The sequence below is a fragment of the Ursus americanus genome, chromosome 14 (assembly GCF_024610735.1).
Source record: "Ursus americanus isolate L20-20 chromosome 14, mUrsAme1.1.p, whole genome shotgun sequence".
Lineage (NCBI taxonomy): Eukaryota > Metazoa > Chordata > Mammalia > Carnivora > Ursidae > Ursus > Ursus americanus.
The window spans coordinates 4,100,191-4,118,682 of NC_142140.1; the positions used below are offsets into that span (position 1 = coordinate 4,100,191).

The following is an 18,492-nucleotide window of genomic DNA, read 5'->3' on the forward strand; positions in this document are numbered from 1 at the left end:
ACCCCCGCGCCCGCGGGACAGGGCCGCCAGCTCCAAGGGCGCGCTCACGCCTTGCCCCACGCGCTCCCGCGGCGCCCCCTCCCGGCTCCGGAGTGCGGAGCCGGGCAGGGGGCTGTGGGAGTCCCCTCGACCCCCACGGGTCGCTAGCTCGCAAGTTGCGGTCGACCTGGCGCCCAACGACTGCCCGCGGTGTTAAGATCTAGGCTCAGCCGAGAATCCCCGCGCCCAGGCTTGCCTCCTCGTCCTCCCCGCCTGGCCGAGCGCTCAGAGCTGGGGGTGTTAGGTGGCACCCGGGTTCCCCCTTTCCCCAGGCTTCCGAGCCCAGCTTCAGAAGAGGGCGCCCCCTTCCGCGTAGCGGGGATAACTGGCTCAGCATATTCCTCCCCCACCCCTGTCTATTCGAGGGGGTGCGGCAGGTGGGCGCCCAGGTAGGGCAGCCTCTTCTGGAATGCCGCTCCCAGCGGACAGTCGAAGTCGGGCTGAGGCCAGGATGCCCTGCACGGGACCCAGACATGGGCCTCCGGAGCCGCCCGAGGGCGCCTGGCGCGGCGGGCAGCTCAGCGCGCGCTCACGGCGACACCTGGTGGGCGCGGCGGGTGCTGTAGGTCCGCCTAGCTCCCCGAAACAGGGTGCTCTGGTTCTAGCTGACCAGAGGCACAGATCCCTGCTTATGATGTACACCCCAGTCCAGTGAGCTAGCGGCTGTTGGACTCACGTTTCAGCTGAAGAAATTGAGGCTCAGAGACGCGAAGGTGTTTTCCCAAAGTCACCAGCTAGAAAGTGGGAGAGCCGGTTTAGAAACAGCACCCCCCAACCACACACACATTAAACACCACCTCACCAGGCCTGCCTATCCTTCAGAATTGCTTTTCTAAATCTTCTCTGAAAACCGCTGTTCATGCCTTCATTCACGTTACACAAATGTCTGCCAGGCGGGCACCAAGGATAGGAGGAAAGGACACAGGACCTTCTCTCTTGGAGCTAGTGAGGGAGACAGACCAGAGGTAAACAAATACGTAATTTCAGACATCACAGGGAGAGGTGACGATAATAAAACAGAGTGATGATGGAGACAACATTGGGTGCCCAGGGATAGTTAAGATCTGAGGAGGTGGCATTCGAGTTGAGACCTGAAGGACACAGGATCTGGGGTCCCAGCATTTCAAGAGGGAGGACAGCAATGCAGAAGCATGGAGGTGGGCATGAGCCCCAGGAGGGGCCGTGGGGCTGCGCTCAAGAACCAGAAGGAAGGCCAGTGGGGTGGAGGGGAGAAGATGGGGGTTCACAGATCCCACAGAGCTGTGTAGGCATGTCAGGGAGCTTAGATCTCAGGGGGGGCGTTCAGCGGGAAGACATTGGAGGGATATGAAGAAGGGTGACTCATCTGACATGTGTGTTCAAAAGCTCCCCCTTGGCTGCCCTGCAGAGAATCCAGGGAGGTGGGGGGTGAAGGGTAGGGCTGGGCAAAGTGGAGCCAGGCTGACCACAGAGGAGACTACCCCATGGGTCCAGGTACTAGGTACTGGTGGTTTTAAAATGGCCACACAATTACTCCACGTGCCTCCCATTGAGAGGTGGGCTTTCTGTGCTCTCCCTGCTTGAATCCGGCCGGGCTTCTGTGTGGCAGGAGTGATGATGCAAGGCTTTTGGGCTTGGTCATGAGAGGCAGTGCAGCTTCCACCTTGTTGGCTGGAACACTCCTGCTGGAACCCTGAGCCACCCTGGAAGGAGTCTGGGGGCTGCCATGATGTGAGGAAGCCCAGGCATAGGTAGGGCTTCAGTCCACGGTCCCAGTTCAGCATTGGAGTTATCCTGGCCCGGCGGCCAGACATGTGGGTGAAGGAGCCTCCAGATGATTCCAACCCCAGGCCAGTAGGTCATCCCTCCCTTTGAGTCTTCCCAGCCGAGGCACTGTGGACAGGGGCTTCTGCAGTCATCCCCAGTGTGCCCTGTCTAAATTCCCAAGCCCCATAACTTGTGAGTAGAATGAAATGATTGCTTTATGCCACTACTTTGGGGGGAGTGCTTGTTACACAGCAACATAACTGGGACAACTAAGGTAGAAGGGGGATGCGGGGAGAAGGGAGGACGCTGGGCCTAGGTCTGACAGGCAGCTCTGACAGGACTTGGAAGGTTCCAACTGAGAGAGGGGAGGGAAAGAGAGAGAGAAGAGAGGAATGAACAGTGACCCCTAAGCTGGCTGGAGCCCTCCTGTGGATGAAGGTAGCAATGAATGACAGTGGGGGAGAGAGACTGGAACAGCTAAGGGGTTGAGAGGGACAGTCACAAAGTCCATCCTAGCCAACCTTTTCCTCTGGTATTCCTCCTCCTCCTCTCCCACCCTCAGACGCAGTCAGTGCTAAGGTCTGAGCAGTTTTCCTCCAAGGCATCACCCAAAGGTGTCCCCTTTTTCCTGTATGCACTGTCATCCTCTTAGACCAAAGATTCATGCACGCCACAGACGTTGGGGGACGCTCATGACCAGGATGTTGGGGTGAAGTGCTGGGGATATAACAGTGGGTCAAATAAATCCAGTGTCTGCCCTCCTGCAGCAGCTATTCTGAGGGCTGAGTTGACAATCAGTCACATAGGTGGCACTTACTGTGTGCCAGGCTCTGTCATCAGCTCCTGGACTCATTTAGTCCTCTAACAATACTGTGAGGTAGCTGCCATTCTTTTTTGTTAATATTTTTATTATTAGCATCATCTTATAGAGTGGAGAAGGTGAATCATGGGGGGATTAAATAAAATCCCAAACTCCCACAGCTGTCACATGACAGAATTGGGATTTGAACCTACAGAGTTTTGACTTCAGTGTCTGCTCTTAATCCTTCAATTATGCCTCCTGTTTAATGGAAAAGAGAGGCGGGGGTCACTGCAATAGAGGAGAAGGTATTAGGCGTCAAGGCAGGAGATGCACAGAGGACTGTGGGAACACAGAGACAAGGACTCCAACTGGGTAGGTCATGGAAGACTTCCTGAGGGAGGTGTTCCTAAACTGGGATCCAGAAGGAATGAGCTGGAGTTCACCAGGCAGAGTTTTCAAAGCCAGAGGAAGCAGGGCCTATGGAAGTCTGAGGGGCCTGGTGAATGGAGTATCAGAGGGAATAGGGGGTAGGGAGGATTGCAGAGATGAGACCCAACAAGGAATCTGGGGACACGGGGCATATTAATTAAGTTTGAGCTTTATCATAAAGCAGGGTGTCACACAATCAGATGCATGCTTCAGAAGGCTCATGGTGGCTGTTATGGGGAATTGAGAGAAGGGGGCAGCACACGGAGGCAGGAGGTGTCAACTGATATGCAGGGCAGGAAGGCCAGCCCCCACAAGGGCGGTGACAGATGGCAAGGAGAAAAGTGGATGAATTGGAGAGCTGGTTTGAAAGGAGAATAGACAGCATGATATGTCCCCAAAGACAAGATTCTGTCCTGGAGGCACTGTGACTGGTGAGGACAACACAGAGATGGAACAAGCAGAAGCAGGTCTGAGGGTGATGAGTCTGTGGTTACTGAAGGGGCAGTTGATGAGTGTGCCAGGCACTCAGGAGGGCGGGTGTGGGCTTTTAGGGTGACGGTCTCCACAGTGAGAGGTGTGCAGTCCTTCAAGTCAAGGCATGGCTGAGACGTCGGGGAGGCTGAGAAGACTGAGTGGGGACAGTCCAGCACAGAGCCCCAAGTCAGTAAGATTGAAAGAACGAACTGGGGAGGAAGAAGGCAGGAGTGGGCAGGAAGTTTCTCAAAGAGCTAGAGAAGGAGCAAAGAATTTGCAGGGTCAGGCCTCGCAAGGGAAGCAAGAATTGAAAAGGGTCCAAACTCATCAACTCAAGCATCCAAAGGTCTTTACAGGCTGGTTCCAAGTCATCTCTCCAGCCTCCACTTTTCCCAAATCCCCTGTGTCCATATCACAAAAAATTAGTGGGTTGCCACTAATATTTACAAAATGGAAATAGCCCAGAAAATAACAGAGGACATTGTACATAATAAGGCTCCAATTGTGTGTGTACACTGTGGGTTGGAATAAAAACAAACAAATTTGAGACTGTTACTCCATCCTGTTATTCCTTTTCATATGTCTGGAATGCCTTTCCCCTCTTTTCCACCTGGCCAACGCCTTTCATCCTTCAAGGTCCTCCCAAATGTGAACTCATTTGAAAAGCCTTCCCTGATTAACCTTGCCTCTGTCTTAGGCACTTGATCTCTTCCTCTTTCATTCACCCGTCCATCAAACATTCACTGAAGATTAAAGTGTGCTGGGTATGGGCTCCAGCAGTAAACACAGCAAACATCACCCCCTCCTTTGAGGAGAGCACATTTTAATGCGTTTTTTCCCCTTGTGCTCCATGGCCCTTTAGCTGATCCTGGCAGAGCCCTTCCCACCGGAAGGATGTCTGGGCTCACGTGCCTCCCTTTTCCATTAGGACTTGAGATCCTTGCAGACATGACCCTCTCTCCTGCATCTCTGTATCCCCAGCACCCAGCATCGACTGAGGACCACCATGGCTTGATAAAAAGACCACAGACTTTGGGGTCAAAAAGGCTTGGGTCTGAATACCAACTCTGCCACTTAATAGCTGCAAAATCCAGGTCAGTTTTTTTTTTTTTTCTTAAAGAGTTGTTGGGCTTTCTCTGGGGCTAAAAATCTTTCACTCGACTGAGAGCTCCCCCAGCGGGAAGTGTATCTGATTTATTGCAAGACCCCGAACCAGATGTGACTAACTGCTTCATGACTCAGTGGGACCTACTACAGAAAGTTCTTTGGCAGAGCTATGCTAAGCAAGAGGCTTTCTCACCATTTGGCTCTTTCTGCCTCCATCAAGGGAGAAGGGTGTCTCTTTGGCAGGGTGCTGCAACCACACCAAGCATGCCAGGGTCAGGGGCACAGAGGACCCTGGCCTTTGGCTCCCCCTGCTGGATACAGAAGGAGAGGCTGCCTGGGTCCCAAGGACAGCATCGTTAGGAATATGCACTGAGCTCTGCTCCTTACCAGACCCTGTTGTAAATGAAGGCTCTAGGTGGTTCAAATTCTGGCTTCCTTCTGTTATCTCTGTGACCTTGGGAAAGTTACTTATATTCTCCTTGCTTCAGTTCCCTCATCTGTAAACTGGGGATGATAACAGTTTCTACCTCCTAGGGTTGTTGTGAGGTTTAAGATGCCACGTGTAAAGTGCTTACGGTGTGCTGTGTACGCAACTATAGCATTAAATTAACGGAAAGGCCACAGCCACCACTTGCTGCCACCGCCGATCAGGATAGGATGTCCGTGTTTAAGAGAGTCTCCATCATCAGATTCCCGGGGTTCGGGTTGTAGCATCTTCCCATGTGCATTTGCTTCTTTTGTTTTTGCCTTTGTGCTAATAAGAAAACTGTAGCAACACAAACCAGAGGAAAAGCTTCTATAACTAAAGCATTTAGAGCTGCTGGGGGCAACTGGGAGGAGCAGAGATTCCCGTGAACCAGGCCCCTGGTGCTGGGTGTCTGGGGAAGGCTGTTGGAAAAGTGCGGGTTTTTCAGCAAGGGGGAACTCTGGGACCACAGAGCATGGAGCAGAAGCTCTTCTAACGAAGCCAAAAGAATGAGGTTCTCCCTTCAGCTTTGTCCCTACCCTGTGTGGCTTTGAGAAAGTCCTGAAATGTCACCCCTCTGAGACACCTTCCCAGGTCACTCAGTCTAAAGTAGCCTCACCTTCAGCCACCTTCCCTCCCTCCCCCATCTACTCCCCTCACAGCACTGGCCACTGCGGGGACCCTGCTTTTCTTCCTGTGCCCTGTCTCCTTCTTGTCTGTCTCCCTGTGCTGGAAGGAGTATCTCCACGAGGTCAGGGACCAGCACAGTGCAGTCTTAATAAGGAGCCTGAAAGAGAGTGGCTTGGTGGGGCCTCTTGGCCAGTGTGGCCAGAGAAGACCTCTCCGCTGAGAACCGAATGACCAAAAACACACTTTGAGATGCAGTTCCCCTCCTCCAGAAGCCGTCCCTGGCAGACTCCTCCACCAGGGATCTTAATCTCCACGGGGCCCCGCGCTGGCCCGTCACAGCAGCCAGCTTGCTGTATCCCCTTGGCTTGTGTGCTGGTCGGCCCCCGTCACCTCACATGAGCACTGCCAGAAGAAGGTTCACAGATATCACTCTAGGGTGATGCTCTCAGGACCCAGAGTAACCAGCCCGTGGAGAGCCACCAGTTGGGAGCAAAGGAGGAGGAGCTGGAAAGAAAGTTGCCTAAGCCGCTCAGGAGTTGACAGTAAAGGCCTGTAGGCCTCATTCTGTGGATGTGGGAAGCCACTGGCAGTGACCCAGTGCTGTGTGGGTTTTCACGAGAGAGGGAGCCTCTGCTATCTTGTGGCTGTCCGGTGTCCACCCCCGTGTGACTGGCACCACAGTCTCCACTCGGGAAGGCTCCCACTGTGTGTCAGGCTGGTGGGCCTTGTGCAGCCTCTCCCACAGAAGTCTGCCTCCTCCTCCTGCTTGGGGCTGTCGATCCTGGCCCTCGCTCCCAGGATGGGGGCAAGTGGAATGAGAAGGGGGTGCCTGTGGGCCACATCCCCACAGCTAGGAAGCGGCAGCAACACAGAGACCTCCCACCTGATAAAATAAGGAAATGGTCCCTCCCTCTGAACTATGACAGCATTCAGCATTTATTAAGCACCCACTGTGTGCCAGGGTCCCTGATGGATGCTCCTAGTTCTTTGCTCCCTGGAAACACTCCTCCCAGGTAGTTTTATTGGTGGTCCCTTACTTCGTGTAAGCGGTCCCTGGCCATCCATCCTGTCCCTTCACAGCACTCTACACACATCTTACCCTGGCTTTATTTTGCTTCCTACCATTTATTGCCACTGTCTCCAACTTTGCACGACGTGTTTCTTGGTTGACTAATTTTCATAAGTCTGTTTCCCGGGCTGCACCGTTAGCCCTATAAGAGACAGACACTCGTCGCTTGGCTGCTGCATTTCCTAGGACAACAGCTGGCACATAATCAGCCCTCATGGATGATTGTTGGATAACTGAGTCATTGAATGGGTCTCATTTACTCCTCATAACCACCTCATTTTCCAGAAGAGAAAATTGAGATGTTGTGAGGTTAAGGTGCTTGCCCGGCAACTAGCTGAGTGTCTGGCACGCAGTGAGTGCTTAATAAAAGTCACCTCTCAATTCCCTTGCTGTCTTCCCCCACATCTCCCAACCCCTGTCAACAATGGGGGCCTCTACACTGGTCTCTCCCCACCCGAGCCCTCCCACTGCTCTGCATGAGGTCCGCTCACTCCAGGTCAGTGATTCAGGGCTTAACACAACAGGCCAGGATGACTAGGGCCAAAGCATCCTGACTGGGAGGAGCTGGAACTGGGCATCAGGGCTGGAAAAGCAGCGTCTCACTCCTCCTGCTGCCAAAGTCCTGTTAACTGCTCGGCTGGGCAGCAAACCCAAAGGTCTGTTTGCAAATTTGGGGCAGAGCATGAAGTGTGCAAGGACACTGATCATCCCACGGATGGGGAGACTGAATCCCAAAGCAGGTACTAGGGGCTCTCAAGACATAGCTGGCTTGGGGAAGTCATATACGAAAGACTCCTGAGGCCCCTGGAGAAGCAGATCCAGCCTTGAGTCCCGGCTCAGCCACTGGCTGTGCTACCTTAGGAAAACGATTAACGCCCCTTGGCCTCAGTTTCCTCCTCTGCAAAACAGGGATGATAATAATGAGTCCCACCCACTCATATATGTAAAGCATCTAGCAGAGTGTCTGGCGTATATCACGCACTCAACGCATGTTGGTGTTTGATGGTGGCGGCGGTGGTGGTAATGACACATATTGGAACCCAGTCTTCAGGACCAGAAGGAATCTTAAAGATCATCTATGCCAGTGTGTCTCAAACCTCTTAGTCCATGAGAATGACTTGGTTACAATAGGGATGTCCAGGTCCCCTCCACACCAAGCAGGGCTTCCTAGCAGAGGCGGGAGTCGACTTTCCGCTTCTAGGCAGCTCCCCAGGTGCCAGCCGTGCCTGGCTTCATTGGAGCAGAGGCTGCTGAGGGTCCAAATACTAGTGCAATGCCCAGACCTGTGGCCTGGGAGGCAGGAGTCAGAGGGCGTCAGCCTCTGACAGAGTTACTCCGGAATCCTGCGTAAGCCCTTTGCCCTCTCTGAGCTCCATCCTTCCCATTCACACCTTGAGGCGTTTGGACTGTGCCTCAACTAGACACAAGCGTGAGACCTGAGGCTGAGCTCGCCATTATGAGTAGAGCCCGGTCATTTTGTCTGTGAGGCTCTGGTGGAGAGAGAGGGCAGTCGCGGTCTTAGCTTCCTGCTTTGGGGAGGCCTGCTGGCAGCAAGAGAAAGGCAGGCTCCCCTTTCAAATCCCACCTCAGCCGTGTGACCTTGAGCGAGTGACTTAGCTCGAGCTCCGTTTTCTCATCCTGAAAGTGGAGATGTTCATCCTCATGGTATAAGGTCTCTGAGAAGTCACTCTGGCAATGCATCTGGAGCTCGTGGGCCTTCTTCGAAACATCTGAGTGCTCCCATCGCACGTGGCCTGGCTGATCACCGGCCAGCTGACCGCGGGCTCCTGGTCACCTTGGGAGGACGGTGCTTATCACAATTCCACCCCCAAGGTCTTCCTCAGGATAATCTGTCCCGGGTGATTCATCTCGTGGGCCGGGCCCTTCCTCTCAGGCCTGAAATATCTCCCTCCCTTCACCATTCCTGGGTCAGGCCTGTGCCCCCTGCCATGTGACTTCCTCTGGGGACTGGCCCTGGGCCCCTGCCCGCCTGCCAGCCCTCCAGTCCCTGGCTAGTGACCCGTTCTGGGCCTGACATATCAGGCAGGGCTCAGCTAGGGAGGAGGAAGCCCGCAGCTTGTTGTGCTGGGGAAAAAGTGCATCCCCATGTCCGGCCCCCACCCTGGCCCAGCCACACCTCTGCCTTCAGCAGGCTGGGCTTCCGCCACACATCCTGGCATAACCCGACCCGTTTATCACCCAGCTTCCACGTGGTGCCCTGCCCCTCAGGCACACACATTCCCAGCGAGGCTTCTGGGCTGGCTGGAGCAGAGGGGTTGGCCAGTGTACCCCACAACTTCATGGAAGTCACCTTTTTCTGGAGCCAAGGACAGCTCTTTGGAGAAGGTAAACAGATGTAGACACACATCCCAGCACCACTGTGGACTTGCTGTGTGACTTTGGGCAAGTGAGTCTACCTCTCTGGATCGTAGTTTACCTAATTTTAAATAGAGAGAAAAATACCTCCATCTCCAGTTATTGTGAGGACTAAATAAGGTAATACAAGCTTACTGATGCCTGGTCTTCACCTTCAACCAGTTAAATCAGAATCTGAGGGATAGGTCCCAGGCATTGGACGCAGCCAGGGAGGGAAACCACTGGTTTCCACTGGTGTGGAAAAATTATTAAGAGCCAAAGCTTTGGGGGAGACCACCAGGGTCTGGATTTTGGCTCTGTTATAGAATATGGACCCTTGAATAGATTATAAGCCTCTCACAGCCTCTTTTTACCTATCTGTAAGATGGGGACAAGTACTTAACTTCCAAGTGCTGTTACAAGAAATAAAAGGAGTATATCATGTGCTTTGCACATAGTGAGCACCCCAAGTGACACATGTGAGCAGACCCTTGTCACATCACCACGGTACACACAACAGCAAGCACTGTGCCTGACCCACATTTGGCCCTTCCAACAAATATCCATAAATGATAGGTGTAGCTGTTACCATCATAGCTTAAAAAGCATTGAAGACACGTCTGTTACCATGAGACAAAGCTTCTGCCTTTTGACAGACTTACAAAATGACATATCCCAGCATCTGGGGCTGCTAGGAGTGGCCAGGACTCTGTTGTGGCCAGAGATGTAGGGGGAAGTCACAGGTTCTTGGTCCCTTGAGTTTCCCCTTCTTGGTGGTCCTCTGGCTGCCATCTTGAGACGAAGGGCAGAATGGAAAGTGAGAAGGACCCTTGGGCTTGCCAGCATGGATAAGCTGCCATTGTACCCACACTGCACCTCTGGGCTTTCATTTTTCCCCCAAGTGAAAGAAAAATAGACTTTTCTTTGTTTAGGCTCCTGGTTGGGGAATTTTTGTTTCTAATAGAAGGGAAACAGATGCTTTGGGCTTCCTTATTATTCTACTGTCTTTTTTTTTCTTTAAATATGGAATGCTTCACAAATTTGTGTCTCACCCTCACAGGGGCCACGCTAATTTCTGTAGCGTTCCAATCTTCGTATGTGCGCCCCCAAAGCGAGCACACTCATTGTTCTACTTTCTGTCCATAGTCATCAGACTCCAGCTAAATCTATGCCAGGAGGACCAGCAGCCTGTGTCATTAAGTCCCTCCTCAGCCCTCTCAGAGGCACCGAGAAAGCCTGCGCAGCCCCTAAACTGACCCCCTGGAACAGGATAAGCTGCAATCCTATCCAGGCTCCTCTGGCCTTCCTAGAAGGTTCCGGAAGAGGGAGTACTGCACTCCATCCCCCCAAGGCTAAAAGCTCACAGCTCCCGTTGCTCTCCTGAGCACTGTCTCTGGAGTCGGGCGAATATAGATGAGAATCTTCGACTCCTGCACTGATTTGCCATGGGCAAAGTGTCTTTGAACAAGCCTGATTTCATATTTACAAGTGGGACTATGCCAACCAAGATATAAATTTAGACAGGGAACTCGGAGAGGAAAAAGAAAGTAACAGGACCAGAAGTAAGCAACGCTTCCAAATAAACCCAGAGCTAGGTCTAAACGTCCAAGGGAAGGGAGGTGGCAGAGTAAACGTGATTATCACAGACCTTGGCATTATAAAAACAATAGCCCAGCAGCCGCATGTTGGGCGTGGGCAGAGAAGAGAGTGTGAGGGACTTAAGTTTTCTCATCCTTCACCGTAAGGAAAAATAGAGCTGAGGGTGAAACATGTAATTTAAACAAATACATGACCCCAACTTGTTAATGTTCTTCATAATCTTAGGGGGACTTGTAGGAGATAATATGATACAGTAACAAAACAATAGGTAAAGTTAGCAACTGCTTTTATTTCAATTAAATTCTTTTTCTTTCCTTAGATTTGAGTATAAATCAGCTCCATATTTTACTTTTAAAGTTTAGCGCACAGAATAAGAAACAGGTGTATTGTGAAGAAGCATCACGAACAAATGCAAACGAGGTGGATGTGTATCCAGCGAAGACTTTTGGAAATGTACCTAGCAAAGAATAACTAAGCAATTAAGTTACACCATACTCACGGGTTATTAAAGTCTTAAGCGAAAACAATGGAACCCCAACATACTAGATGAAAACAGATGTGTCTTTTTAAGTGGTATGAAGGTAAAATGGAATTTTCTAAGAAACAGGCAATGAAAGAGATCACAAAGGAAAAAATGATTAATAAAGTTAAAATTTCTGTACATCATAAAAAACAAGCTCAAAGCTATAAACAATATAAAAGTAAATATTTAGTTGGGCAAATATAATTTTGACAAGAAGTAGCTATCCTTAAGACATAATAAAAGGCTCTAAAAATCACTATTACTCTAATAAAGAAGAACATGAATAGACAATTATGGATTGAAAAAACATTAACTACAAAAATATATTAAAAATTACCAAACTCATTGCTAGAGAAACATGCAATAGAGACACAATAAAATACTATTTATAATGTGTACAATTGACAAAATATACTTTAAATGTAATTCTCAATATTCCCTAAAACAGGTACTCATGCATTATTTGTGAGGTTATAAATTAATATTAATTTCACGAAAGCAAACTGAGAATTTTCTCAAAAATATTCATAGTCTTTAAATCAGTAATGCTACTTCTAAAGAAATAATCAGAGATAGGTTCACAGATATATATACAAAGACGTTTATTGTAGTGTTATTTATAATAGTGAAAATTAGCAATAATCAAAATATCCAACTATAGGTAAATAGTAAAATAAATTATGATTTATAATTCATAAATTTGATAGAATATTATACAGCCATTATAATGCTGCTTCCAAAGCATATTTAAAGTCCTGGAAATTTTTCATTAGACAGGGTTACATGAAAATTCAGGACTTAAACTTGTATTTGCAAAATTATTAAAATAAACATTCCAAATGGAAATGAAAATTAGCATGCAGAGTGTTATCCCAATTCATAAAGTTCTTTCTTTTCCTTTCTTCCACCCAAACTTCCTCCTTCCTTCTCTCATTCTTGTCTCCTGCAATATATATGCCTTGAAAGATATCTGGAAGGATGTGGCCTAATATTAATCCTGGATATCTGAGATACTAGAATATGTCTGATATCCTAGCCCCTCTCATTTTACTAGAATATGTGTGATATCCTAGCCCCCCTCATTTTTGCACCATATAGCTTGAATTCTTTATAAAAGCATTTAGCATTTTTATAAGAAAATTATTTTCCAAAGAATTAATAATACCTATTTTTGTAGGGTTTTTGTGCGCATTGAATAAGATGACCAGGAAAGCACCTGGCACAGTGTGGCAAGCAGAATTCTGAGTTGCCCCAAGATTCCTGCCCTGTGCTGGACATGACCTGGACATGCAGCTCCTACCTGGAAGGTCCCCTTCCCTTTCCCTTTGGCAACTTTCTATTCATCCTTCAAAACCTGCTCAGGTCAACGGGAAGACCGTCCGGACACCTATTCCCCATTAATCAGATTGTCTCTCCGGACACACAGAGTCCAGCAGTGAGAGCCCAGTCAGACAGCAGAGGGGCTGGGGTGCCTTCATACACCAGTAGTGTCCAAGAATGACTGTTCAGAAGTTTTGGGTACAAAACCACCTGGGGCAGCCCAGCTCCTTCTTCACTGACCCTTGTCTTCAGGCTTCCGTTACTCCACTATCTCCCTGGTATCCTTCTAACAATTGTTTTTATTTAAATTAGTGAATTCCGTTTCTGCAGCCTGCAACTCAAGTACCCAACCGTTGCCCTCTCCCCCCATCACTGAGTTAAAGCTATTAAATGTTTCTGGAATGAACCTTAGTTACACGGAGGGTTGTTACGAGAGACTATCCTTGCCCCAATCCAGCCTTCTGAAGGACGGAGTATGGGACTGACACCTGAGCACCTCCATTCTGAGATGTCTCGGACTGGAGAGCAGGGTGAGCGCAGATGATTCTTGCTTGGGAAATGAGCTATGCCTGCCTTAGGGAGCAGAAACTTAGGGGTTCAATTGCGTCTAAGTGACGTGCTCAAAGCCACACAGCTAGAGAAGAGCACAGGGCCTGGTCTTCTAAAACATACCCTATTTAGTCTTGTGTGCTCCTGGAGAATGCGGGGCCAGGATCTCCTCTGCGTCCACACTCGCTCAGCACACGGAGGGCGCTCAACACGTGCTTACAAGCTCCCTGGTCCTCCCAGTAGCCCCAGGAAAGCGGAATTATCCGTAGCTTCATTTTGCAGATAGAAACTGAGACTCAGACGGGAGAAGCGCCCCCAAGGTCATCCAGTTGCGATGTGGGGGGCCTGGACGCCACGCGAAGTCTGCCAAATGCCAGAACCCAGGACCGTCCCTTCGTCCGCCCGGCCTCTGCGATGATGGAAACCCTGGGAGACCCTTGTGGGGTCATGTTGGACCAACTCCCCCAGAATGCCTGGTAGGAGAGGAGTTGACAGGCGTACAGGGGGCTTCGCGTGTGACTGAAGAAGGGGACGAAGTGCGCCTGGTGGCGCTGAGCCGTGCGCTGCACAACCAGAGGTGGGTCGCGTGGCGCGCCTGGCCCGACTCAGCACGTGGCTCTGGGTCCAGATGCGGCGAAGGTGAGAAGATAGGGTGCTCTACTGGTTGCAAGAGGCCAAGTACGTGGGCCGGGTGGGGCCAAATGGGGCCGAGCGGAGGCGAGCTGGTGCGCAGAGTGAGTCGAGCAGAGCCGAGTGAGCCGAACTGGACCGAGCGGGACCGAGCAGAGCCGAGCGGGTGGACGGAGTGAGCCGAGTAGAGCCGAGTGAGCCGAACAGGACCGAGCAGGGCGAGCGGAGCGGAGCGGGTGGACGGAGTGAGCCGAGCAGAGCCGAGTAAGCCGAACTGGACCGAGCGGGACCGAGCAAAGCCGAGCGGGTGGACGGAGTGAGCCGAGTAGAGCCGAGTGAGCCGAACGGGACTGAGCAGGGCGAGCGGAGCCGAGCCGTGGATGGAGCCGGTCCGGCGGTCGGGCGGAACCGAGTGGCTGCGCAGAGCAGATGCCAGCGAGCCAAGTGGGTGGGTGACGGGACCGGGGCCGCGTGGGTCGTGGCTAGTGGAAGAGGTGGGAGTGTGCAGCGGTGAGGCTGCTCCGGAAATCCTGTGGCGCATCGCGTCTGGACCCCTCCTTTCTAGTACGAGCAGGAAAGCTGCGCGCTCCGGTTTCCAGAGCCTGCGAAGTGACTCTCAGAGGCGCTCTCTTCCTTTGCTGGCCTCGGTTTCCCCATTTGTAAAATTAGGGCAATGGAAGGGGACAGAAGACACTAGTGCGTGCAGCCTTTCTTAAGCCCTCCGCCTCAGGGGATGATACAGACTTTTCCTATTTTCTAGTGGGACTGAATGTTGCCTCCGTCGTTGGGGTTTGTCCTGGGGAACGTCACTTGACATACTTTTTCTGGAGCTGTAATTGTCCCTCACGCTTTTCAGGGAACATTTCCGTAGCGTGCAGCAGATGCTGTAACCCGGCGGTCCAGCGGGTGCGGGCGTGACACCAGTGACACCCCAAAGGCCAGCGTATTTACGTGAAACAGGCAGGAGGGCGCTCTCTGGGGCCTGAGCCGAAAGAGTCGCCGATGGGGAGAGAGCCTTGGCCCTTAGCGGGCCCACCTCACTGAGCCTCCTTGTTTTCCTCCGTCAGGTGAGAAGAGCGACGCCTGCCCGTCAGGCTGGTGAGAAATCAGAAGCGTATCCCTTATTCTCTAAAAAGGCGCTTTGGAGATGGATGGGGTAGGGGATCTACATTTTGACGGTGTTATCCTGTCATGTTTATATTGTAAAATATGCCCCTTGTATTTTTTGATAAAAATTACTATGTACTAGGCGTGGTTCTAGGCAGGGTGGATAGAAATGTGAGCAAATCAGCCAATAATCCCTGCTTATATTCTGGTAGAAGGCCTATGATCATAGATTCCTCTGATGTGGCCCAAGAATTGAGACAGTGAGCATAGTCTTGCTGGTGCTGACCCCATAAGCATCTGATGCGTTCTGGAAGCCCATGCCTGTGTGCCTACAGCTGAATCGTTCTAAAACACACATCTGATGACATCACTGAGGTGCTCACCCCCCTTCAAGGCCTGTGAGGTAAAGGCTTTCTTCAGGGGCTGGCCTCAGCCTACTTCTCCAGTTGCATCTCCCTTCCCTCCCTGAATTTTCTGGAACACCTGGCTACTCACCCCTCCCAGAGTAGATCAACTCCTTCATACTTCTGCTGTGTATTTGTTTCCTTGTTTGGACATGCTGATCTCAATACTAGACACGAGATGGCGCCGATACTGTACCCAAAGCTTTCTCTAGTAGCCACTGAGTACTGGCTACCTGTAAACTGGCTTGGTTGTTGGAACTTTTAGAAAGCCCCTTAATGGCTTGTTTTATAAACAGCTTTCGTGTTTTTAGTACAACTCTTGGTGAATTTTATGTATCTAATCAATGTTCCAGATATAAACAGGAATGGGAGTAATGAAACTTATCTACCCAGTGTTTCAGTACTGTCATCCATCCTTGGACAGCAAGCCACATAGTTGGACTCAGAAGCTAGTTCAGGTTCTGAATTCACACGCAGCTTCTTCCTACAACCTTTGTTGCCTGGATGCTTCAGGGACCTTGGCCAGGGTTGAGGGGACATCCCCTTCTCTTTGCCAGGCTCTGTTTTTCATAAGCCAGGAAACAGAATTCAATCAGGAGGATTTTTTTCCCCCAAAGTCCCATTTATTTTCCACCCAAGTAGTAGTAGGTAAAAATCAGATAGTATTACTTGTACTGGTTTCTCAGTGAAATTTCTAACATTTCAAATGTGTGAAATTGTAGGTCCCTCCCCCTCTTAGGAGGGGCCACAAAATGGACTTTCATCTGATGTCAAAAACACGTCATGACCTGGTCTCTGCTGCCAGGTCATGAGGGGATATGCCATCCTTTTATAGATGAGTATTCACCAAAAACAGTCTAATAGATTGGAAGGAAATATTAGAATGGTTTCAAGAGCTATGATTCTGCCTTGCCTTGTTCATATTTCTATTTCTGGTCATGTTGTATAATATGTGTAAGAAATCTTAGTTGTATTCATCAGGACTGTGTTTTGCACAGGGCAAATGGCCAAGAGTCTCATTGGTTTGTCCCAAGCTCTTTTGGCCCGAGTGGGATCTCTGGAACTTGAGTAGTGCCTCTTGGAGAGTTTTGTCTTTCTCCACCTCTCAGCCTCATTTTTTCATTTATGAAATTGTGCTCATAATCCCTATTCCATGGAGTTGTGAAAATTCGGTAAGATCCTACAAGCCTTTTCAAAGGCTTTGAGAGCTGTGGTGTTGGAGGAAGGATAAACAGGGCTGTTGTTAAACTACACAGCACATTTGGGAACGTGAGAAAAAGGCATCGCTTTCTCCTGGTAGACCCAAACCTGTGCCAGGGTGCATGGCTTGGTGGGTTGAGCTTGATTGGAATTCAGCCCTATTTGCCCTTGTGGCCAGGCACACAAGGACACAGTCTATACAATGGTTGTGGCAGCCCTGTGGGTGAAGTCCAAATTCATATGGGGGCGTTTGCCCAGAGTGCCTCTCCCATGCACACACCCTGTGTTTCTACCAAACTGAAGCCATGAGTGCCTTGAAAGTAGAGGATCATTTCACCCCTCTCTGCCTTGTACATGTGGGTCCTGCTGCCTTGTGTGCTTCTTCCCTTACTCTTGCTGTTTCATTGAGCTCCTGCTCAGCCATGAAGACCCACCTTAGGCAAGTCTTCTTTAGGTGCTCCTGATGGGATCCCTTCTACCTTTGTGGCCTTTCCCCTTGATCTGAGCACACACTGCTATCCTAGCCCCAATGCAGTGATCTCTTCTCTTGCACCTCTCTGCTAGCTTTGGACAGTGATGAAGAGACAGACCCAGAGAGTGGGCTCCCCTGTATCCCAGACAAGTCCCATCTCCAGCATGGGAGCTTGTTAATGTGGCACAGAATGGTCACTCTAAAGAGAAATTGCCAGACTATGGGAGCTGCCCAGGATCAAGGAACATGACTCATTTATCTCCTGGTGCCCAGTTTGCAGCAGCCCAGGGCCCAGGGGATTGGTGTTGGTAAGCGTCTGTTGACTGATTCACTGACTGTGTCTCATAGTTCCTTTCCTGCCCTAGCCCTGAGCCAGGACCATGGAGCCGAGGGAATCATGGAGGTTAGCGAGGGAAGGACAGTTGGGGAGTAGATGGAGGTTTCCAGGAGCAAGAGGAGGGGAATACAGCGATTGTCTTTTAAATTTGTTACCCACACCTAAAATCTATATATTCATTATCTTTATGAAAATGAAAACACTGTAAATTCGACTGAGGTTCCCCTTGTCTGATGCACCCAGTTCATGCACTGTCACAGATCGATCTCCACATGTGCTTTTTATATGTGTCCATTAGGGTACAAGGTGGCTGCAGTGCCAAAAAAGCTCCCAAATCTCAGTTGCTTAACATAGAAAACTTTATTTCTCATACTGCATAGTGTGATGTGGTCGGGAGGCAGCTCTGGGCAGCAAACCCAGAACATGTTTGGGGGTCTGGTCTGGAATGGCTTGTAACTGCCAACTCCTTGACCCCTGCTTCTCGCCTCTGAGAGGACCATTGAAGGGGACATTTCAGGCTGGAGGCAGCATATGCTACTTGTTTGCGTATTCCAGCAGCACGAACCCAGTCATCTGGTCTGAAGGAACTGCGGGGAGACTGCGAAATGAGTCTTGTGTGAAGAGGACTCGCGAGGGCCTAGCAGATCTTGCCACCACAGAGATGGGTGTCAATAGGGCATATGTTGTATGATATCAGACAGGTGAAATAGTGACAGTTCTCCTGGAGTGTTCCAACCCAGTTCTTTCTCCTCCATTGGTTGCTAGGCTGTAGATTTTCACCATGACTGCTAGCTCTTGATTTTCAAAGATACCCACAGACAAGGAGAAGAGGGTGCGGGTAGAGCAATTTCAGTGCCACAGAGCCTGCTGGGCTTACCCACATTCAGCCACCTTTCTTGAATAAATGCTCTCTTACTACAAGCCTTTGGTTAATTTCAAGAGTCTGAAAGGGTTGGTTTTGACTGTTTTCTACAGTGTCCTCATTGCTTTTATGAAGCAGGGTATTGGAAGTCCTTATTCTTTTTTTTTTAAGATTTTATTTATTTATTCGACAGAGATAGATACAGCCAGCGAGAGAGGGAATACAAGCAGGGGGAGTGGGAGAGGAAGAAGCAGGCTCCTAGTGGAGGAGCCCGATGTGGGGCTCGATCCCAGAACGCCGGGATCACACCCTGAGCCGAAGGCAGACGCTTAACCGCTGTGCCACCCAGGCGCCCCTGGAAGTCCTTATTCT

At 50.3% G+C, this 18,492-nt stretch overlaps 1 non-coding gene across 1 annotated transcript; it reads right to left on the bottom strand.

Moving 5' to 3' along the window:
- Window positions 1–10,134: 10,134 nt before the first annotated feature.
- LOC123802072 (U6 spliceosomal RNA) lies at window positions 10,135–10,236 on the bottom strand. Its single transcript, XR_006782421.2, has one exon. It is a non-coding gene; the product is annotated as a U6 spliceosomal RNA (small nuclear RNA).
- Between the last annotated feature and the right edge of the window lie 8,256 nt (window positions 10,237–18,492).